At 39.8% G+C, this 18,612-nt stretch overlaps 1 long non-coding RNA gene across 1 annotated transcript; it reads right to left on the bottom strand.

The window, feature by feature from the left end:
- Positions 1-223: 223 nt before the first annotated feature.
- LOC121887104 lies at positions 224-17,228 on the bottom strand. The gene is made up of 3 exons (XR_006092905.1): positions 17,077-17,228; positions 1,026-1,114; positions 224-278 (listed from the first exon to the last, which is right to left on the bottom strand). It is a non-coding gene; the product is annotated as an uncharacterized LOC121887104 (long non-coding RNA).
- Positions 17,229-18,612: the final 1,384 nt, after the last annotated feature.

Here is an 18,612-nt window from a genome sequence, read left to right as displayed (position 1 = left end):
GTGTGCATGCGCGGCTCCCTGTTGGCCCAGATGCTGCGGTGTGTACAGTGTGTAAATCTGGGGCTAGTCGGGTCGCTCAGGCATGACCTGGACTATGTCGGGCCTTGTCTTCTGAGCGCCTCCAGCAGTGTTCCCCCCTCCTCAGCTCTGACCAGCCAGCCTCACAAACAAGGATTTAGGTCATCTTGACCCCCCTGCATCACCCGTGAGTTCTTTAACGTGGCTAGGAGTCACTACCTCTGATGATCTGTGAGCGGAGTTTAGGATGTTTACAAGATCTGTTTGCACAAAAGAGATTTTTGGTTTCATTTTAAATTCTATAACAGAGCCTGTAAAACAAAATGATTTTACTGGTATCTCATGAGTAAGTACTCTGCAGATTGCAATCCCTCTTTTAGTCTTGTGAAATGTTTCCTGGAGCAAGACCGACCCAAGCATTTATACCCACCCTCAAAATGTGCAAACATATAACACTATGACTCCAACTGATTTTGTTGTAGCTACCCCAGAATCTAAATTTTTGGTATGATGAAAAAAGAATTTGTTACATGCTTTAATTCCCAAAAAGTTTTCTGTTGTCCCTAAATTCCAAAAAGTACCGCTGTTGTCAGATGTCGAGACAAAATCTGTCTTTAAAGCCACTATGTGTAGGATTTGAACATAGTTGAAGCATGAAGCATAGTTTAATAATTATTGCCAAACTAAGATTTTTTCCCTGCTAATAAGAATGACACTGTGGCAGACAACAATGCTCACTAGCTCTGGACCCCACCAAAAACAATACATACCCAGTTGTTTTCACTGGAGTTTTCTCATTTTTCTACCAACAAAACTTTTGCAGACATATTAATATGAAAGACACTATCATCAAATAATTAGACTTTTACTCGTAACTTGAAATACTTGAATTATGTCCGAAAAATGAACGGACTAACTCAAACAGCTTTGTTTTGTTGTGCCCCTCCTGGCCTTAACCAAACCCTGAAATGTGACTTTGTTGTTTATGATGCGTCTAGAAATCCTACCTGCAGAGTCAGAACAAACTCTCAGTGGATGGACACCAGCATTTCTTGGACCAGGCTGTGTGCTGTAATGCCTTTGTTGCGGCAGTGAACTGCAAAAAAAACAACAACACTGAGCCTCTGTACAGTAGCTTAATGTCAACATACTGTAAGTGATGAGGGAAAGAGGCTACAACAACAGCATCGCTGTTCCTAATTCAAGCAGTTAGCAATGACAAAGGTAACAGAATAAAATCTTTTTTTTCAACAGTGTTCATTACCTACAGCCGTTGCTGCTGCTACTGGCAGAGGTACCTGTTTTTGTTATGATATATATGAATAAAAAGCGTAAATTGTAAAGACTGTTGATGAATGGGTGATGGTAGGTGACACATACTTAACTTTATTTACATATTTATTAATTTGGTGCTTAGATCTACTCCCTCACCACTACAAATACCACCACACCACTGCACTTAAGGGAGTGCAAAGGCCTGTCCTAGAACAGGCGTACCAGTACAACATTTACATGGTGCCTCTGAAATCAGATTATGTATGGGTTCAATTGACTTAATGGATTTGAAGAGACTAGATCCTATTAATGAATAGGCTGCCCTACGGCACTGCCCCGACCAATAGCAAGCTAATCTGGCATGCAAATTAAATCCTGCCTCAATATGCCTGCCTGTTTAATGCGATCCATTACACAGTTTCACTTATTTATATATACTATTATAAAAGAATAGGCTTATAAACAAACCGAGGGAGGGGTTTTGTTCTATAAATGGTCCTGCGCAGCGGCCCGGGGGCCAGTGGAGGGAGCAGTGATATTTGCTGTCGTTCACTGCCAGTCTCTGACACTGCCTGTGTTTAAATTATGGGGGAGTAGCATTCCACCTTTAGTCATCACTTTATTTTATTTCATCTTACAGTAAGTTTTTTTCTACCAGCGGGTTCTTTTATAAAAGAATTTCCTGTGTTTTACACTGTACGACAAGCTTTTTTTAGTGAGGTTTTATAACACATCAGTATCATGAGACTATGTCAAGGGCGAGATTTGATCTGTTTCTGATTTGATTATGTTTGAAACATTTAATCTTCTGTGCCCATTTCCCCACTTCAGATTCACCACTTTCAGCCCACCGTGCTGCGGGGAGATAAATGATTTGTAGGCTGAGGAGTGCATTTGAAGTCATAATCTGGCACATGATCACGCTGAAGGCTGAGCGGGACGTCTGCTGAGGAGCTTCCAGCCTCTTTGGTTCTGCCAGGCTCTTCATGCCTGGTTACCTTAGAGGCTGCTTTGTTAGTGTCGGAGGGAATAGGGGTCAGGGAGAGGCCAGATTTCACCTGACCCCTGCTGAAATATTACAGCCACGTTTACTTATACGTCTCCAGCCGGGGGAAAAAGCTGAAATGGAAAAGGAGGGGGAGCCTTGGAGGGAGAAAAAAAAAAGAGGGAGCTAGTGAGAATATTGTCAGAATCTGATGAGGGTTTTTCTGCTGATGAGGTTAAATCCTTGTATAATTTTGGTCAATCTCCTGCATTGTATTGCCTAAACATGGCTAAATGTTTTCTTGTAGGCTGTAGTCTCATGTAGCACAGGCCTTACTAAGGATCAAAGTCTGATTCAATCAGGTTCAACCACTTTCAGAGCATACTTCAGCACAACTGGCTTTTGAGCAAAATTGAATAAGACGTGAATTGAATATTTTCTGTTTATCTGACACGGGTTCCCTGACAAATATAAATAAATAAAGCCTTCCCAATGCAGGTATGCTTGAGTGTGTGCACCTCATTTCAAGCACAATTAACTTGAAATGGAGTGCTGCAGGATCAATAGTCCCCATTTGATCCAGGGGGGTCTGTCACTCCATGGAAATGGCACACATATGGTAATACAGCCAGCTTAACAACAACTTAGAGGATTTACTGTTGCCGTTTTCAGGCCAACATGAATAACAAACAGTGGGCCACTCTTGGGAGCTATCTTCTTTTATCCCAGCTTCAATTAATCTTAAAGAGAGATACCATTTAAAGCTAATGAACGGGGGGTAAAACTAATGCATATTGATACCGAGAGTAAGATTGTCTGTAATATTCAGAGCCATAGAAGGGGACTCATGTCGCAGATTTCGCCGCTATAGGCAGCCTGACTCTAGCAGCTTGCCTCAGAACACAACATAAAAAGATAAATGAACACTGAATGACCCTGACGTAGCCCTGTTCCTTCATCATATAAATAACAAAAAGCAGAGCGAATAAAGCAGACTGCGCCGAGGCCAATTCCCCAATGGGTGCTTATATGAAATGCAACTTTCAGGCGTTCCCCCTGCTCAGAATGTGGCATTTATTTGCAGGACTCTGTTTCAATTTAAAGGGAATGGCAGCTGAAGGAGGCACAGGGGACAGTGTCTCATCACTGCCACTTACCGGCCTGCTGCCGGGGAGGAAAACCTCAGCAGGCAGCTCCACTTAAACAGTGAAGACCTCCACCAGTCAATGTAATGTGTGAGGCTCTGATAGCCTCATATTCTCAATCCTTTTTGAGCGTGTGGGTGTTTGTTCGTGTGCATGTGTGTGTTTGTTGGACACTGAAAGGTTGGTGGTGTTTTTAGGAACACGTGTTTTTGTAACACTCGAGATATTTCAAAGGTTTTTCGCATTTGGCCTCTAACTACAACTTAGAAAGATTAGACACAACAAAAGGTTTCATCTTGTTTTAGATTTTTAACTTGTGGACTGCAAGGGTTGGGATCATGGTGTAAAAAGAAATAAGTGCTCATGTGGCAAGTTAAGTATTTTTTTTAAGTAAAGGTAAAATCCTTTTACCTTTGGTGATACAGTTTATGCAGACAGTGATGTTCCTTGCAGGGCTAATGTAAATTTTGTACTGTTTTGGAAACCACAGTTAAAGGTCCCTTGAATAGCCTACATAGGCTACTTAATAATTTTAGTATTGCGGCTGTACTAGTTCCCAGCAAAAAACTAGCCATTTAGCAGAACATATCTGATAATGACAAAAGTACAGCTTCAACATAATGTTATTTTAATAAAAAGACTACAAATGTCATTTTAATAATCATTGTACAGTGAACTATAACAATTTTTCCCCAAAAAACTCTAGAAATGACTGTCAGATACAAGACCAATCCTGATCTATAGAGGATAATATTGTAAAGATAATACCCACAGCCAGTGGTGGTGAGCTGCCAGTTAACATGCTATCTTGTCTGCCCTCGTGACCCTCCATCTGCAGGTCACTCAACCCTAATCCTTAAAGATCCTGCAGATATCACACATATATGTAACGGGCACTTGAACCTGGAACTTGGAAAACAGTACTTCTCTGATGGTGACCTGATGTGTCACAAAAAAGTCCAACCTATCAAGAAATCACACATTTTTTCAACAATCATTGGTTTACACTCGCTGCCAAGTATTATACACTTCTTGTTCATATGGACAATTTGATGTATTATTATATGTAATTTTGTGTTATGTGTTTGTCCTGTTTGTTTACATCATTGTGTGAATGTTTTATGAATAATGAACTGTGACCTGCCAAGGGACTGCAGATGATAGTCACATTTACATGCATCTAAGTAACCAGATTATTGTAAATCCAGAGTAACCAGATTTCTGCTGTACCCCCAACTATTTTGGAAGCGTGGCTCAGGGATTTTAAACCGTATCATCCATAGGCTGACTTTAAGGGAAAATCTACAGGTTTTTACTTTCAGGTGATCATAGTCATTGGTGTATCACATGAACTAGATCGATCAAAACACCAATACAATAAATCAAGGCATTAACTTCACATTTCAGTGGACTGGATATTTTATCTCTACATGCAGGCTGTTTTAATCATTTATGACACAGAAAAATAATCAGTTAAATAGACCTATGTCACAACTCTTACATCAAAACTTGTATATTATTGAACCTGCCTGAGTGTACAACTCATAAATGTTATATTGTCAGGGAAATTTCCACCTTTAAGTTTTGAACAGGAGTACTTGAACACACCAGTAATGTTTCTCTCACTAGTAGGGCTAAATAAACACTTTAACCAATGACACTTATCATCACAGATTCAGTATGGTATGAGAAAATTAAGTCTTGTATACTTTGAAGTTGCATAGAGAAGGGAAATAGTCTTAAAGGCCAAAACTCCAGTAACACGATATTTGATTTTGTCACCTTTGAATAATCTCTCCTTGTGTCCTTCTTGTTGCAATAGAAAATAACGTGAATTAAAGAAGTGCTCTCAAAATGCTATTTGGTGGGAATTTTTTGAGGTTAATTTTCACACAAAGCTACATGTAACATACTTAGAGAGACCATCGCATAGGTCATATGTTCTGATGCTGAAAACAAAATTAATTATCTTATATTTTCACCCTAGGAGTCACTGAGAAAACAGCCTGACTGAAACAGTGTGACTCCCTGCCCAAGGACGTTCCTGGGACCGCTCTTGAAAAGACGGCATACGGACGTTCCTTGCCCAAAGGGTTAATGTTGATGAAAAACAAACAAACATGTCCATAAATAGGTGCTTTCCCTGGAAGAAAGACTTTATATGCTACAAGCTCATTTGAAATTCAGTGGAATGTCTCAACACAATGGTCGAACATACAGGGCTGACGATGGGGGGTAAATTAGAGCTCGGAGATGAATTATCAAACAATTAAAAAAAAAACGAGGCTGAGCCAAAGGGAAACAGAGCACAGATGATATTGGCAATGGTTTTGGAGATGCTCTTGTCTTTCTGGGTTAAGTCAGTCTGTTTTCTGATTTGTTTTATTCTTTTTCGTTTTTGCTGTAATGCAGCATATCATGTATTGTTTAAAGCCCGAACAGTCGAAAAATGAAAGGTTTATTTCAAAAATCTATTTCTCGGCAATCAGCATATCAAATGTGAAGCCATGTTAGCTGACACTGAGGCCGGTAAAATGGGAAAGGATGTGTCCATCCCCACCCCCCACTCACGCTCCACCCTGCTCTCCCTGTGTTCCAGCGATATTCATTTTGATTTCAATTAAAGATCCTGAGTGTGACTCTTGGAGAGAAATTGCCTGCCTTTAATTAGGTAGTCTAAGTTCATGGAAGCAATTGTTGTTTCCACAGCACTTTCAATTTGATGAGCCAAGGACTCCCATTTTATAGCTATGAATGAATATGGTTTCATACCCCTCAGGTTCCTTGTCCTGTTAACTGTCTTGCAACCAAATAGAGAATATTACTTGTGTGTTTGTCATTAGTCGTTGGGGTTATGCTGCTGTGGGAATGTTATGTATGTGTGTGTGTGTGTGTGTCCTCTAGCATTGCTGTGGACTGCAGGTGGGCTCCTCCATCTGTGATGAAGAGGTCACTGGCTGGCTAGGACCACATGGTGCGGTGCAGGCCGCTGCCCGCTAGTCAATAATCTATTACAGGACATCCCTCCTCCTCCCCTATGTGACTAATGCACTGCACAGAGAAGGCCTCCCAGAGGTTAATGCTGCTCGGCTGACCCTGGTCCCTTCTGACACTGTCAATGTTTGATTTGGAAAAGCTCTTCCTCAGCCAAATATCGAGTCGGTTCATTCTGAAGGTGGCTTGAGGGGTGTTTAGGGATCCACTAATGTGTCAGTATATCTTATAGGGGACGTCATATGCTTTTTGTGATTTTCTGTCTGTTTCTGTTATGCTGTTATAATGTCAGATGTTAAACAAAGTAAAAATTTCAAAACTTGAGGTGAACGTATGTGAAATGTCATCTTTAACTCTTCAGCCTGCTCTGAATGCTTCTTCTGCAATGTCAGCTCTACTTCCACCTTGTGATGACGTCAGATTATTTGCGCAAGCCTATTAACCGGCGTCCGTTACGTAGCATTTGTTGCTAAGGTTGTTGCACGGGCTGTTTGAGTTGTCCACTTGCATATTTCAGATGGGATTCAAGTTTGAAAATGTATGAATGTATTTGAGAAGTTTATATTTCCAATAAACAACGAGAAAAAGAAAGCGAAGGCCAACTACTGTTTGTTTACGTAGCCCCCGGAGCTGGTGAGATGCAGCTTAGCTAACCAATCAAGGTAGAGTGGGCTCATCGGGAGGGGAGCCTTAAAGGTACAGGAGCTAAAATGGCCTGTTTCAGACAGAAGCTGAACTGAGGGGCTACATGAAGGGCCAGTCTAATATAAATAAGGAGATTTGAATTGTAAATCATGCAAAGATACACAAAGGAGAGCCCCAGAATATAAATATAGACCTGGAAATGTGCATGACCCCTTTAAACATCAAGTACATTTGCATTCGTGGTTCAGAGATCATCCAGTAATTTTCTTTGCATACACAAAGTACACTCCTGATCTTGAGAACTTATACCTCCTGTTATTTTGGAGCAAACATTGTGTTCATGATGATGCTTCACTCCAAAAAAACTGTCTTATCTCATGGATTTATAAAGGATTAATTATAAAAATCAAGTATGCAAAGATATCTGACCTTCTTCAGCACCATTCTTCAGCATCATTTAGCTTTGTAGAAGTAAACTCTTTACACATACAGTGCAGTCATGGGATCGTGGCAAATCCTTCATTGTGTTGTCTCTGTACTCAAGCACACTGGATTTTAAATGAAACAATGATCATGAAGTTAATGTAAAGACTGTCAGTTGAAGTGTAAGCACTGAGAGCAGTTAACCCGGGGGTGCTCAGATCTTCATCAGAGGATCTGAAACCATTTTCATACATCGTCTCCTAATTTTAGAGGACAGAAAGTAATTAAGATAAACTTAAATTAAATCATCTTATTCAACAATCAATGTCAAACAACCGACAAAAAATCAGCAAACACTTCCACTGCAGCTATCTTCACTTTCACTCCCTGCTACGCTGTCCTAAAATTGGGGGAAACAAGCTCCGAGCTGATAATCTGTGTGGATGTAAACACCTGAAGATGAAAGTAATCACTTGGAGCCTATAGTATTTTCTTTTCAGATCCAGTGTGCTGGAGTACAACACAGTAAAAATCATATTACTGTCCTGACTGTACTGTAATGTCAGGTACTAAGTTACTACACGTTGCTGTGTTTGGAGCCGCAAGGTTGAAGGTGCCTCACGAGGAGCTGTGATAAACAGATCTCTTTGTAGGACCCTGATTGGTAGAACATCATGTTATTCTGACAACCCTCACTTCCAATCAATTTATGCTACAAATTCATACTCGCATTCACTCAAGCATCGCCTGTGGCCTCCATTTCCGTTTTTCCCTTGTCGGCTTCTCCAGCTTTTCTCTTCTCTCTCTCTCTCTCTCTCAGCAGCAGTAAACAGGATCAAATATTTGTGTTCACATCCCAACAAAATTCCACCCAAATCTGGTTGCCAAGACAGAGAATTTTTAGAAAAAACGTGAGCAAAAACAGTCACAGTTTGTTTTTCCATCTAATTTGCATACAGCGATATTTGCACTGTAGTTAAGAGCCTCATAAATGAATCGGATCATGGTTTGTGAGCACTGCGCAGCCACGTTGAATTCATTGTGAATATAATCCACAACATTAAAGCGATGTCTCTTTGTTTCACTGTTCTGTTTTAATAAATCACCTGCTGCCTCTGCAAGAAGCTGTCATTTGAAATTCTAGCAGCGGGTCTCGTCTGAGTGTGATGAGGACCACGGGCAGGCCTCATGTCTGCGTGTGGAGCAGAAGGAAATTAGCCGCACCTGAATGACAAGGCAAAGGCTCCCACCCCCAGAGGGACTGTGATCTACACACAAACTCCCTTTTAATAGACTTACACCTCATTTGGCCTCTAAAGCTTGTTGAAGGGTCCCAGAGGACGGGGAGGTGGGGGGAGGCGGGCCCCTCAGAGGTCAGCCCCGCTGCTCGCTGTAAACCAGCTGCAGTGAAAGGGAGAGCTTGATTAGATGGCCATTCACACCCAGAAGGGGACCGCCGTGGAGGGACAATGCCACATTTTCCCTTGCAAAACAACAGGGACATTTTGTCTGGGCTGTCGCGAGCAATATCTGTTATGTCGTGGAAGGCTGTTTGAAACACTCAGTCTCTGGAGAAGAGAGCCAGCGTGAGGAGACGAGTTGTTCTCACTGCAGTCGCTTCTGTTTAAACAAGAATCCATGTTTTCTTGTGGGTTTGGAAGAGGACAGTTTTACCTAATCCCCTAAATGATTTGATAATGTTTAATCTTATCTTAAATATTAATGGATATCAGCAGGTTGATATAGTTATGCAATATGGATCTGTGAGAAATATGCAGCAGATGACATGAAAACAAGCATCCTGATGGTGCACTCGTATCTTTCTTTGCACTGAATAGCTTACAAGCTCCAACCAGTCACCTAACTATCTACTCCTCTTAAGTGTATCTGCTCTGAAAGGTTTAGGGTAATTCTAATGCACAAATAAAAACTTAATAAGCTGGTCTACCCACTCTTATTTAAATAACAATAGTTTTAACCTTTTACCGCGCGCTTTTCTTTCTGCAGGACGCTTGCACAATGTGCAGCATAAATTAAACGGATACTTATACTATGAAAAGTTACATCAACACGTTTTATTTTGTTAAACTCTCACTGTTTTGGTCGTTGTGGTCATTTTCAAAAGAGTATACAACTTAAACCTTAAAAACATGCATTGTTTCCATACCCTCAAATCAGCCTGGTGGTCCAACAATTCAATCCATCCTTGAAAAATTAATGTCCAAATCCATCACAAGTGTCTATTGATCAATAATGAACCATTTGTTAAGGGATTAAAAACCTTTTGAATGTTTTCTTTCAAAGCAAAGGAGACATTTTTGGACAATTAAGGGAAATTTCATTCCTAATATTGCATACATTCAAGCTCAATTCTTGCTTAACTTGGCCAACAAGTCCTCTAAATTAAACAACATATGCTGTTGGTCCATGCCTTCCAGGTCGACACATACTGCATAACCATTTTCTGATCTGATGCCACCATCAGCAGGGCGACATCGTTGTTTCAGACATAACACTTTCCTGGCTGTGGTTAAGGCTTTGTTAGGCTTACAAGTGTGTTTCAGTAGCTAAAGAGCTTCACTTTAAGCACTGAAATAATACCATGTTCTCTGTCTAAGCTAAGGCTTGTAGCTGCGGACCATCCGTGCTTCAGATATAATATGATTCCATTTTGGCTCATTTGAGCATCAGCTGCTTGTAATTGGAAAGAAAAAAACATGTGACCTGGATAATGGCAGAGAATAAGAAGTAAGGTGAGTATCACTTTTTATAGAGAATGGTTCACACTGTATAGTAACTCACAAAAAAAAGTAATTAGTCGAGAAGACTTTTGTTTTGCATCGCCAGCTCAATGAACTGTCTCACAGCTGCATCATATAACATATATTACACAATATTCATATGACAGCTGCCATAATTAATATTTGTGTTGTAAAGTGGATTTCATCAACTTTATGTATTTTGGGAGATAAAAAAAAAAAGTACTTTTGATGTCTCAGAGAGTGTATCTTGGGTTACTGAACAATAAACCTCTACTACTATAATTGTCTTCCAGCGAATATGTTTCAAGTGACACATGACGATAAACTGGGGATTCATTGTGTTTGTGTGTCTGGCTCAACGCTCTCACTGTGTTTTGTTTTTTTTTTTTTTTTCTCTTTACACATCATTCAGTGACATCCAAAAACATTGATGGTTAATTATTTCTGAGTAGGCTTTTTTGCATAGCTCCTGTATCCCCGGGTTAATTCAAAAGCATTCCCTTATCTTCCCAGGGGTATAGAGTTTGCATTTTAAGTGAGGCACAGCACAGACACTCAGCAGCATCTTAACTTCCTAAGTTGAAGTGTGGCTGGGGTTAAGTGGTCCCTATGCTCACAGCACCTATCTCAGCCCAAACATGACAGCTGGGGACTTGACTGTTGCTATGGAAATCACATCCCCCCCCCCCCCTCCTCCCTGCCCCTCCACCACCTCCCGCCCCGAGTGCATGAAAATGCCCCAGACTGCTCATTTGAGACCATACAAGTCCTCCTCCTTCTCTCTGTGTTAACAAGTCAACTTTTCTGTTGTTCTGCCCTGTTTCAAACAGGGTTTATTGCAACTGGAAAATGGCTCGGGGTGCACTCGGGTGCTTAACAGTGCTCAGCTCGGCTTTGCAGCTGGAAAATTTCCTAGAATGGGCTCTTGTAAGCTGGCTAGAGATAATGACTGAAAAATGGTTTGCCTCACAATCCACCTCAATTTAAATAAAAATCTAATACAAGCACATACTGTATGGTGGTAAACAAGATAAATCCTATAAATCATTAATGTGCTGAATATTTCTCAATACTTTATATTATAATTAATTTTTAATTTAAGTAACAATTCTTAATATTCTTCTCATATTAAACCACATTTTTGATACAATTTTTATGTTCAGTAATCAGCATTCAGTGTATTTGTAGTTGTTACTGGCAGAGTCCCCGTTTCCTATGCAGGATTCAAATACCCAGAAACAAAGCAAGCACGTACTGGACATAATGTTGCAGACAGCATTGGATCATAAATGCAGTATTATTTTGTCTGACAGTATCGTTGACTGTCTTCTTTTGTCCATGGCTTGTTTGGCTGTGTTGTAAACAAATACACAAGTTCCGCTGTTACATTTCTGACAGAATAGCTGTCCGAGATGTGTTTGCTGCCCCCAGTGGTCGATATCATTTCGAACAGAAGTCTCAGACCTGTATTATTTAAATTATTATAGCCTCTTTTCACTCAATAACAATGTTAATTGTTATTTCAACGTGGATGTTTGAGCTCCACTGTGCAGAGTGATGTACAGTATGTACAGTTGCACACTAGAAAGCTATTTTCACATCCGTCTGCTGAAACCTGAGTGTCAGAGCACTGAGTTTACATGTACATTCAACCAGTTTTGTGACGTCACAACTAGTTTTTAAGCTAATTGTGGTCTTTAAACGAATATGCAACTTACACAAATGTGATGGAAACTTGAAACCTCAAGCGCACATACACCTAGACCGGACTTTTTAGTGAACTTGAAATGAAAAAAGGAGTAGATGTAGACTTAACTAAGAATTTTTAAGAGGGCAATTGAAATCATATCACAGAAAAGGGTTTTTCTAAACATTTCTGCAGGGGATATTTAAGGATTATTTGTCATTATTACATTGACTAGGGTCTTAGTTTTGCTGTCATTCAATCAGTTTTAATTGAAATGTATTTAGTTATGTCACAGTAGCACTTGATAACCTTTTTTGAAGGGTTGTGCACACTTGGGCCAAGAAAAATGAAAAGAGGCACCAAAAACATGTGACAGTGACATTGAATTCACCTCAAGGGTATTAGATATTTTATTCGAACTATCATGAGGTAATTGACTAGCGCTCTGTTGTTGCCTTCACATCATGTCTCTTCTTCTGTAAATATGAACTGCTGACTGTTGGGACTCCCATTGGCAACTGCAGGAGGGATATATATGATTTTGATATTTTCTACCTGCATAATGTCAGGAACTTTTCGCTCAGAAGTAGTAAAGGTAGCAGGAAGCCTAATAAAAAACTGAATTAGTTATATGAAAAGGTTCTTGAGAAGAAGGATTTTTTTTGTAAATGCAGGTTCTGCCAGCAGGATAAAAGGGATGAAATACAAAAGACTCTCCAATTTGGCCGTTTGAAAGACTTGATATGATAGTCTTAAATCTAAACCAATTCAAACATTCTTCTAATTTTTGCTGTTTCGTGATGATCCTTTCATTTATTCTGCCCAAATTGGAGAGAAAGCCTTGAACCACCAGTCTCAAAGAGGTGTTTTTAGGAATTCGTCTTAAAGCCATCACTTGAAAGTTTTAACACTCAAACTTGTGGTATAAACAATGTTTATTCCCCGAGAAGCTGCCTACAAAAATGTGCTGGAGGAGCTTCATAGCGTCTCTGCCATAAATAATTATCTGCTATACATTTCATCACTCCCACTCCTTTCCTGTCTCGATCAATCCTGAGCCGAGGAGCCTTGCATGCTGCTGTAAAATGACTGGAAGCTGATGGATACAGTCCCCAGCAGAGCACGTGACCTGTTTTCATCGCCGCCTATGGCACCACATTTAATCTAAATGTAGTCCTTGACAACAGGAGGGTCCTCGCTCGTCTGTGTGGGATCTTTGTGGAAATGTAAAGTGTTATGCATATGATGTGAAGTGTTTTTTTTTTAAAAACAGACACCATCTGTTTTATTTATTTTTTGTCATGGTTAAATTGGTTCAATTTGAGCATATACAGAGAAGAAGAAACCAAAAAATTTGAACAACAATTAGTCTCAGACTAATAGTGACAGGCTTTAAAGTTGTGAAAGTTGTGTCAGTGTTGGCTGTGGGGATGCAGGTGGGAGCCGACCAATCCCGTGCCAGCTCTTCTCCACTCAGCTCCTTTCTCCGGGGCAAAGCGCTGGCCTGCTGAGAGCACACATGAGCAGTCCACGGAAGGGCCGAGATCCCGACAGCTCTAACCCCCCCCACCGACATCTCATCCGTCTTGCAGTGTGTTGGCACTGTGAAGGGTAAACTGGGCTGATCTGTGGGACAGGCGAGGAGGGCACAGGAGAGCAGCCTTCCCACCGGAGCCCCAGACCAGCACGCTTAGATTAGAGGAAATTTGTTCCACAATATTGTGGCCTCCTGCTTTCCAAAGCTGGGCCCGCACAGAAGGCAGAGGCAGAGATTTGGGCGGTGGCCAAGCCTTTTCGACGGGCTCCTTGTTCGCGCCACATGTGCCGAGCTCGACTCCCCACTGATCCTTCTAGCTTTATAGCCTCCCTGCCTGATGGAACAAATGCTAGATCGCAGAAAATAAACTTATCTCATTTGGATGACAACACATTCCCCCAGGTTATAATGTTGCACCATTTTGAAAAGGCAGACAGGGTCAATTGTACATTTCCTGCTCAACCAGGGAGTCTTTAGCTGTGAAAATGCCTGTCTCACCACATGCCTGACAGTGAATTTGGAACAATTTGCCTTATTGACTCCCTTGGTGTTTAGTGTAAAGTGTTCCCCTAGTATGGCACTAAACATATATATTTCTTTACAGATATTTCACAAACACTTGCATCTTCTTTTAGTGAAGAATAGAAGAAGAGAGTTCTTTTATAATAGGTATGTTTCAACCCATTACATCAGCCAGTTTCTTTTTTTTTCCCCTAGTGGTGGATGCATGACATGATTGATGACCTTAGTAGATTATCTCCAATACAAAAGCCATCATTGAACAGCAGGGCTGCCATTGTGTGTGGGATGTCTCCCATTGATTTAAGTAGTATATTTTCATGATCTATAAAGAGGCCAGCTGGAGAGAAAATTGTTTGCTCTCAAACATTTTGTGTCTATAAGCCATCACACTCGTGATTAGAAAATGATTATCACTATTTGAACTCCTTTATGTTGTTTCTTTGCTGGAACAATAGTCTAGTTACACCCTTGTGCATAACCAACTGAATTAAGTTAAAGGCACAGTTCACCAAAATTCCAAAAAGACAAAACAAAACCCAAAACATATTTTCTCACTTCCCTCTCATGGTATATATCCATGTAAATAGTATACTGCTTTTACAGTATTTGATGAAGTTTTGAGATACCTACAGTATGTCTTAGATTGCCTTCACACCAATACCATACACTACAATACAATACAATACAATACAACAAACTTCAACATATGATATATAACACTGTATACTACTAGCCAAATACATTTTGGAGGAAATCTAATTGCAGTGTCATGTTATACCATATAAGGAGGTAGTCTGGATGGATGGACTTTGACATCTGAGACCAAGGGTTGCATCTGGCATATGTTGTTTTGGCTACTAAAACACTCAGTTAAGATTAAAGGATAGGTTCACAATTTTTCAAGCCAGTTTTAAAACAACAGTCAGGTACATAAATGAACATTGAAACAAGTTTTTCTCGCTGTGATCATTCCTCCAGTTCATACTGATCATTAGAGGATCTCTTCCAAATACGCTTTACAATTTTTAGGTTTATCTAAAAGTTAGTCAGAGTTCAAAGTCAAAGACAGTGGATATCTTCCACAGTGACAGTCTTTTTAGCAAAAATTTCAACAAGTCCTCCAAATTATATGACCAAATAGATCGTTCGACCACGCACTCCAGAACGACCTACAGGAGCGTTTTCTAATCTGACACCTCTATTTGATCACATGATCTTGTGCATACATGAGTTTTATGCACCCAATGACTCTGCAGTGGAGCATTTTGATGGGAGATGAGGATGAGGGAGAGGAGATGGAGTATCATACAGAGGACTCTGACTTGCAGTTTCATACATTTATACACCCTTACAGTTGTAAGAGATTGCACTGTTTTTGTGCATACAGTATATGTTGAATTAATACAATTGAAAAGCATTTAAAGCACTTTTTTTTTTTTTTTTTTTACAGAAGATGTAGCCTATTTTTTCTATATTAGATACGTCACTTTTATGACTCAGGAATTTTTTTGAAACTTTGAACCCATGGTTCTTTAAGTTCAGAAAATAAAAAAAGAGGAGAACTAAATATTTCCAGTTATTTCTGTGATGTGTTTGTTATCATAGAAAGTGATTATATATGGCTCTTTCTTCATTAGGTGCAATTTTACAGCAAAAGAAAAAAAAATCGCAACAATCACAAAAACTCTGTGAAAAACTGGAGGGACTGTCTAATAGACCTCTTCTGTCCATGGTGGACCTATTAACCATAGATTTGTTTTCATCTCTCTGACAAGCCAAGAGAGGAGTGTACTCTCCAAACAAAAGAGCCCAAAAGAGCCATGAAACTACAATGTGAGTAAAAAGACTAGAGGATATCATTATATACAAATTAATTCTCTCCTGAGCTGGTGCTGCTGGTTTAATTGCTTGATTGCTTAGTCTTGTGCTTCCCAGCAATCAAGTTGCTTCCATTTAATTCAAGTGCCAAAAGATGGGGAGAAAGTGGCCTCTCCTCAGCCCTGGAGCATAATAGACAGTGGAGAGTGAGGATACACCCTCCAAATTGGAAAACACTGGGCCATAGATTAACAGAAATGGACACCATTAGCTTGGAGATGAAGAAATCCTTTTCCCCCTCAAGTGTTTTGGAAAGCACATTCAGACTATGGCTGCAGTGGCACCTCTGGGTGATCAAAATCTTTTTTTAGTTGAGCCTTGTGAATATTCAATAGCCGAGGGATTTGGGACAATGTTTAGAATCAGTTTAACTTTTTAATAAAAGTCAGAAAAGGAGACTTGTTGAAACATAATCCTGATGTAAGAAAATATCAATTACAGGAGGTAATATATCGTGCCAATAGACATGTTTCATGCCAGTACACTGGGACATTTTTATCTTATAGAGAAGCACTTTTCTCTTTTTAACCATTATCCTTATTAGCTAAGCTTCAGAGTTTCACACAGCTTCATTGTAGGTCATTTAATTTAAAGTTAAAGTGAATTAAAGTGAATTTTGAATGAATTATTGCTAAGAAATCAATATCCATGGAGTTTGTTGGGAGTTGTTTTTCTTTAGTGCCCCCCTACATCTATATAGTTCCATCTGACAATACTGGTAATTTGATTGGTGCAAATCTGTGTGGACGGGCACAAAAAATGTTTGTAATACGATAAAACGGCCGAAGATAACAAGCTGTGGGTCGTTGTTGGTAGCGGCTGCTTTGTCTTAAATGTGATTTATAAGTGATCCCTACGTTATTCTGTGACTCCTTTCTTTGCTTTTTTTGTTATTTGAATCACGGGGTTACGTACGGAGTGCTGCGGTTACAGGACTACTTGTGTGAGTTTGGACAGTCTGGTCTTTAACCATCGTCAGAAGTGGACTCATGAAATGCTAGCTAGGCCTCCGGTGACTCAGCAGCTGTTGACAAATGAAAAGTAACATCTTGTAGGAATCACTGCTAACATTAGCAAGCTAAGCTAATAAGGATATCTTTTCCAATACAAACTTAAAGCATAAGGTGAGCATTTTTTTTATATTTTTGTCATTGTCAACAAATCTCATGTGCAGAGCCAAACCAGCAATGAGTTGATCTACTTACAAGTATTGCGTGTGTATCCAAATCCTGATTATAGTGTATTCTTCTGTGCCATAGACCTCCGTTGTTGTCCAAATACTATTAAAAACACATCAGTGAGTCACACCATTGCACTGGATATGTTCCATCGCCACAAAGATTACGGTCACGTTACTTTGTTTAGAAATGGCTGACAGTAGTTCCTTATAAGGCAAACACCACTGCGCACATGTGGGAACATGGTTCCGTTTACGGAATTTTGTTAGCTTGTTGCGCTACATATGAAAACCTCTTGATTTTGTACTGAAGTTCTTTGAGAAATTTACAACGTAACATTACAATGCAGCACACAGATTAATATAGTTTAATAAAAATATAGAAAGTCGCCAGCCATATCCTTTAACAGCACCATGGGTCCTCCCTAATGTTGAATTTGTAAAGAGACAGGCAGTTTAAATCACTAATGGTTGATAGCTAACTCTACGTGGGCTAGTTCATAGGATACAGAATGAGTTCTCAAGTTAGTTGACAGCTGACAGCTTGTCTCTTAGCAACACTGGACCTCAAATGTCAGTCAATCGTTGTCAAGGGAAACATCCAACCAGAGGTATTCACAAATATGTCCAAAAATTGTTTATGCTTTTTTGAAAAAATGGAAAAAAACATGCATAATAGCTGCAGTATAATTATAATCTATATGTCTTTACACTAAAATTGAGGAGTATTCAAATTCTACAGAATCAAACTTCTCTCTGTGATGCTTGTTTCATGGCAGCAGTCTGATGTGTAGATGTATTCTGATAATAACACAGCCAACATCTGCAGACGTGAGACTGCTCACTGATCTTGATCAGCAAGGGCTGTTCTCACACTTCTGCAGCACTCGAGATGGAAGTGAATGACATGCATGAAATAAAATCCCTCAACACTGAGAGCCTGCGTTTAATTTTTACATGCGGCACCTAATCTGTGTGTTTAGCATTAACTGTTTTTCTTTATGCGGAGTTTCAATGTCTTATAGTCTTCAGGAAAGTTGACATGTAGACAAACTGACATGTTTCTTTTCAGCCTGTCCAAGTCCACCAAACTCTTCTTCCACCTCCCTTCAAGTTAATCAGGTGTAATTTAAAATCCAAAATTCCTGACAGTACATTTTCTGATGGTATTGCCTGTATGTTCTGCATGGCTGTTTGGATCAAAGACTGGTTATCTCTTTTATTGAGCTGTTCTAACCTCTGTCCACTCTCATTACAGGCAGGGAGCGGTGAATTTCCTAAGCAATCAGGACTAACGTTCCTGGGCAGGTATAGACTACGACACTTTAATGAGTTAAAATGCAAAGCCAAGTAGAACATTAAATCAGAGCGAGTGAGACAACCGACTCCAGGAATCATCAAGCCTCTAGAAAAGACAAGTGGGTGACATGTCTGTACATACATACAACAGAAGGGAGCAGATACAGTGTACAGTATTAAATTGTACATTTATTACATTATAAGGCTTTGCATTTCAGTCTCTGTCTTCAGACCACTTCTCCAAAATCTTTTACTTTAGACTGTC

The sequence above is a fragment of the Thunnus maccoyii genome, chromosome 20, assembly GCF_910596095.1.
Source record: "Thunnus maccoyii chromosome 20, fThuMac1.1, whole genome shotgun sequence".
NCBI classification, from domain to species: domain Eukaryota; kingdom Metazoa; phylum Chordata; class Actinopteri; order Scombriformes; family Scombridae; genus Thunnus; species Thunnus maccoyii.
This window is presented reverse-complemented; position numbering and strand designations above follow the sequence as displayed.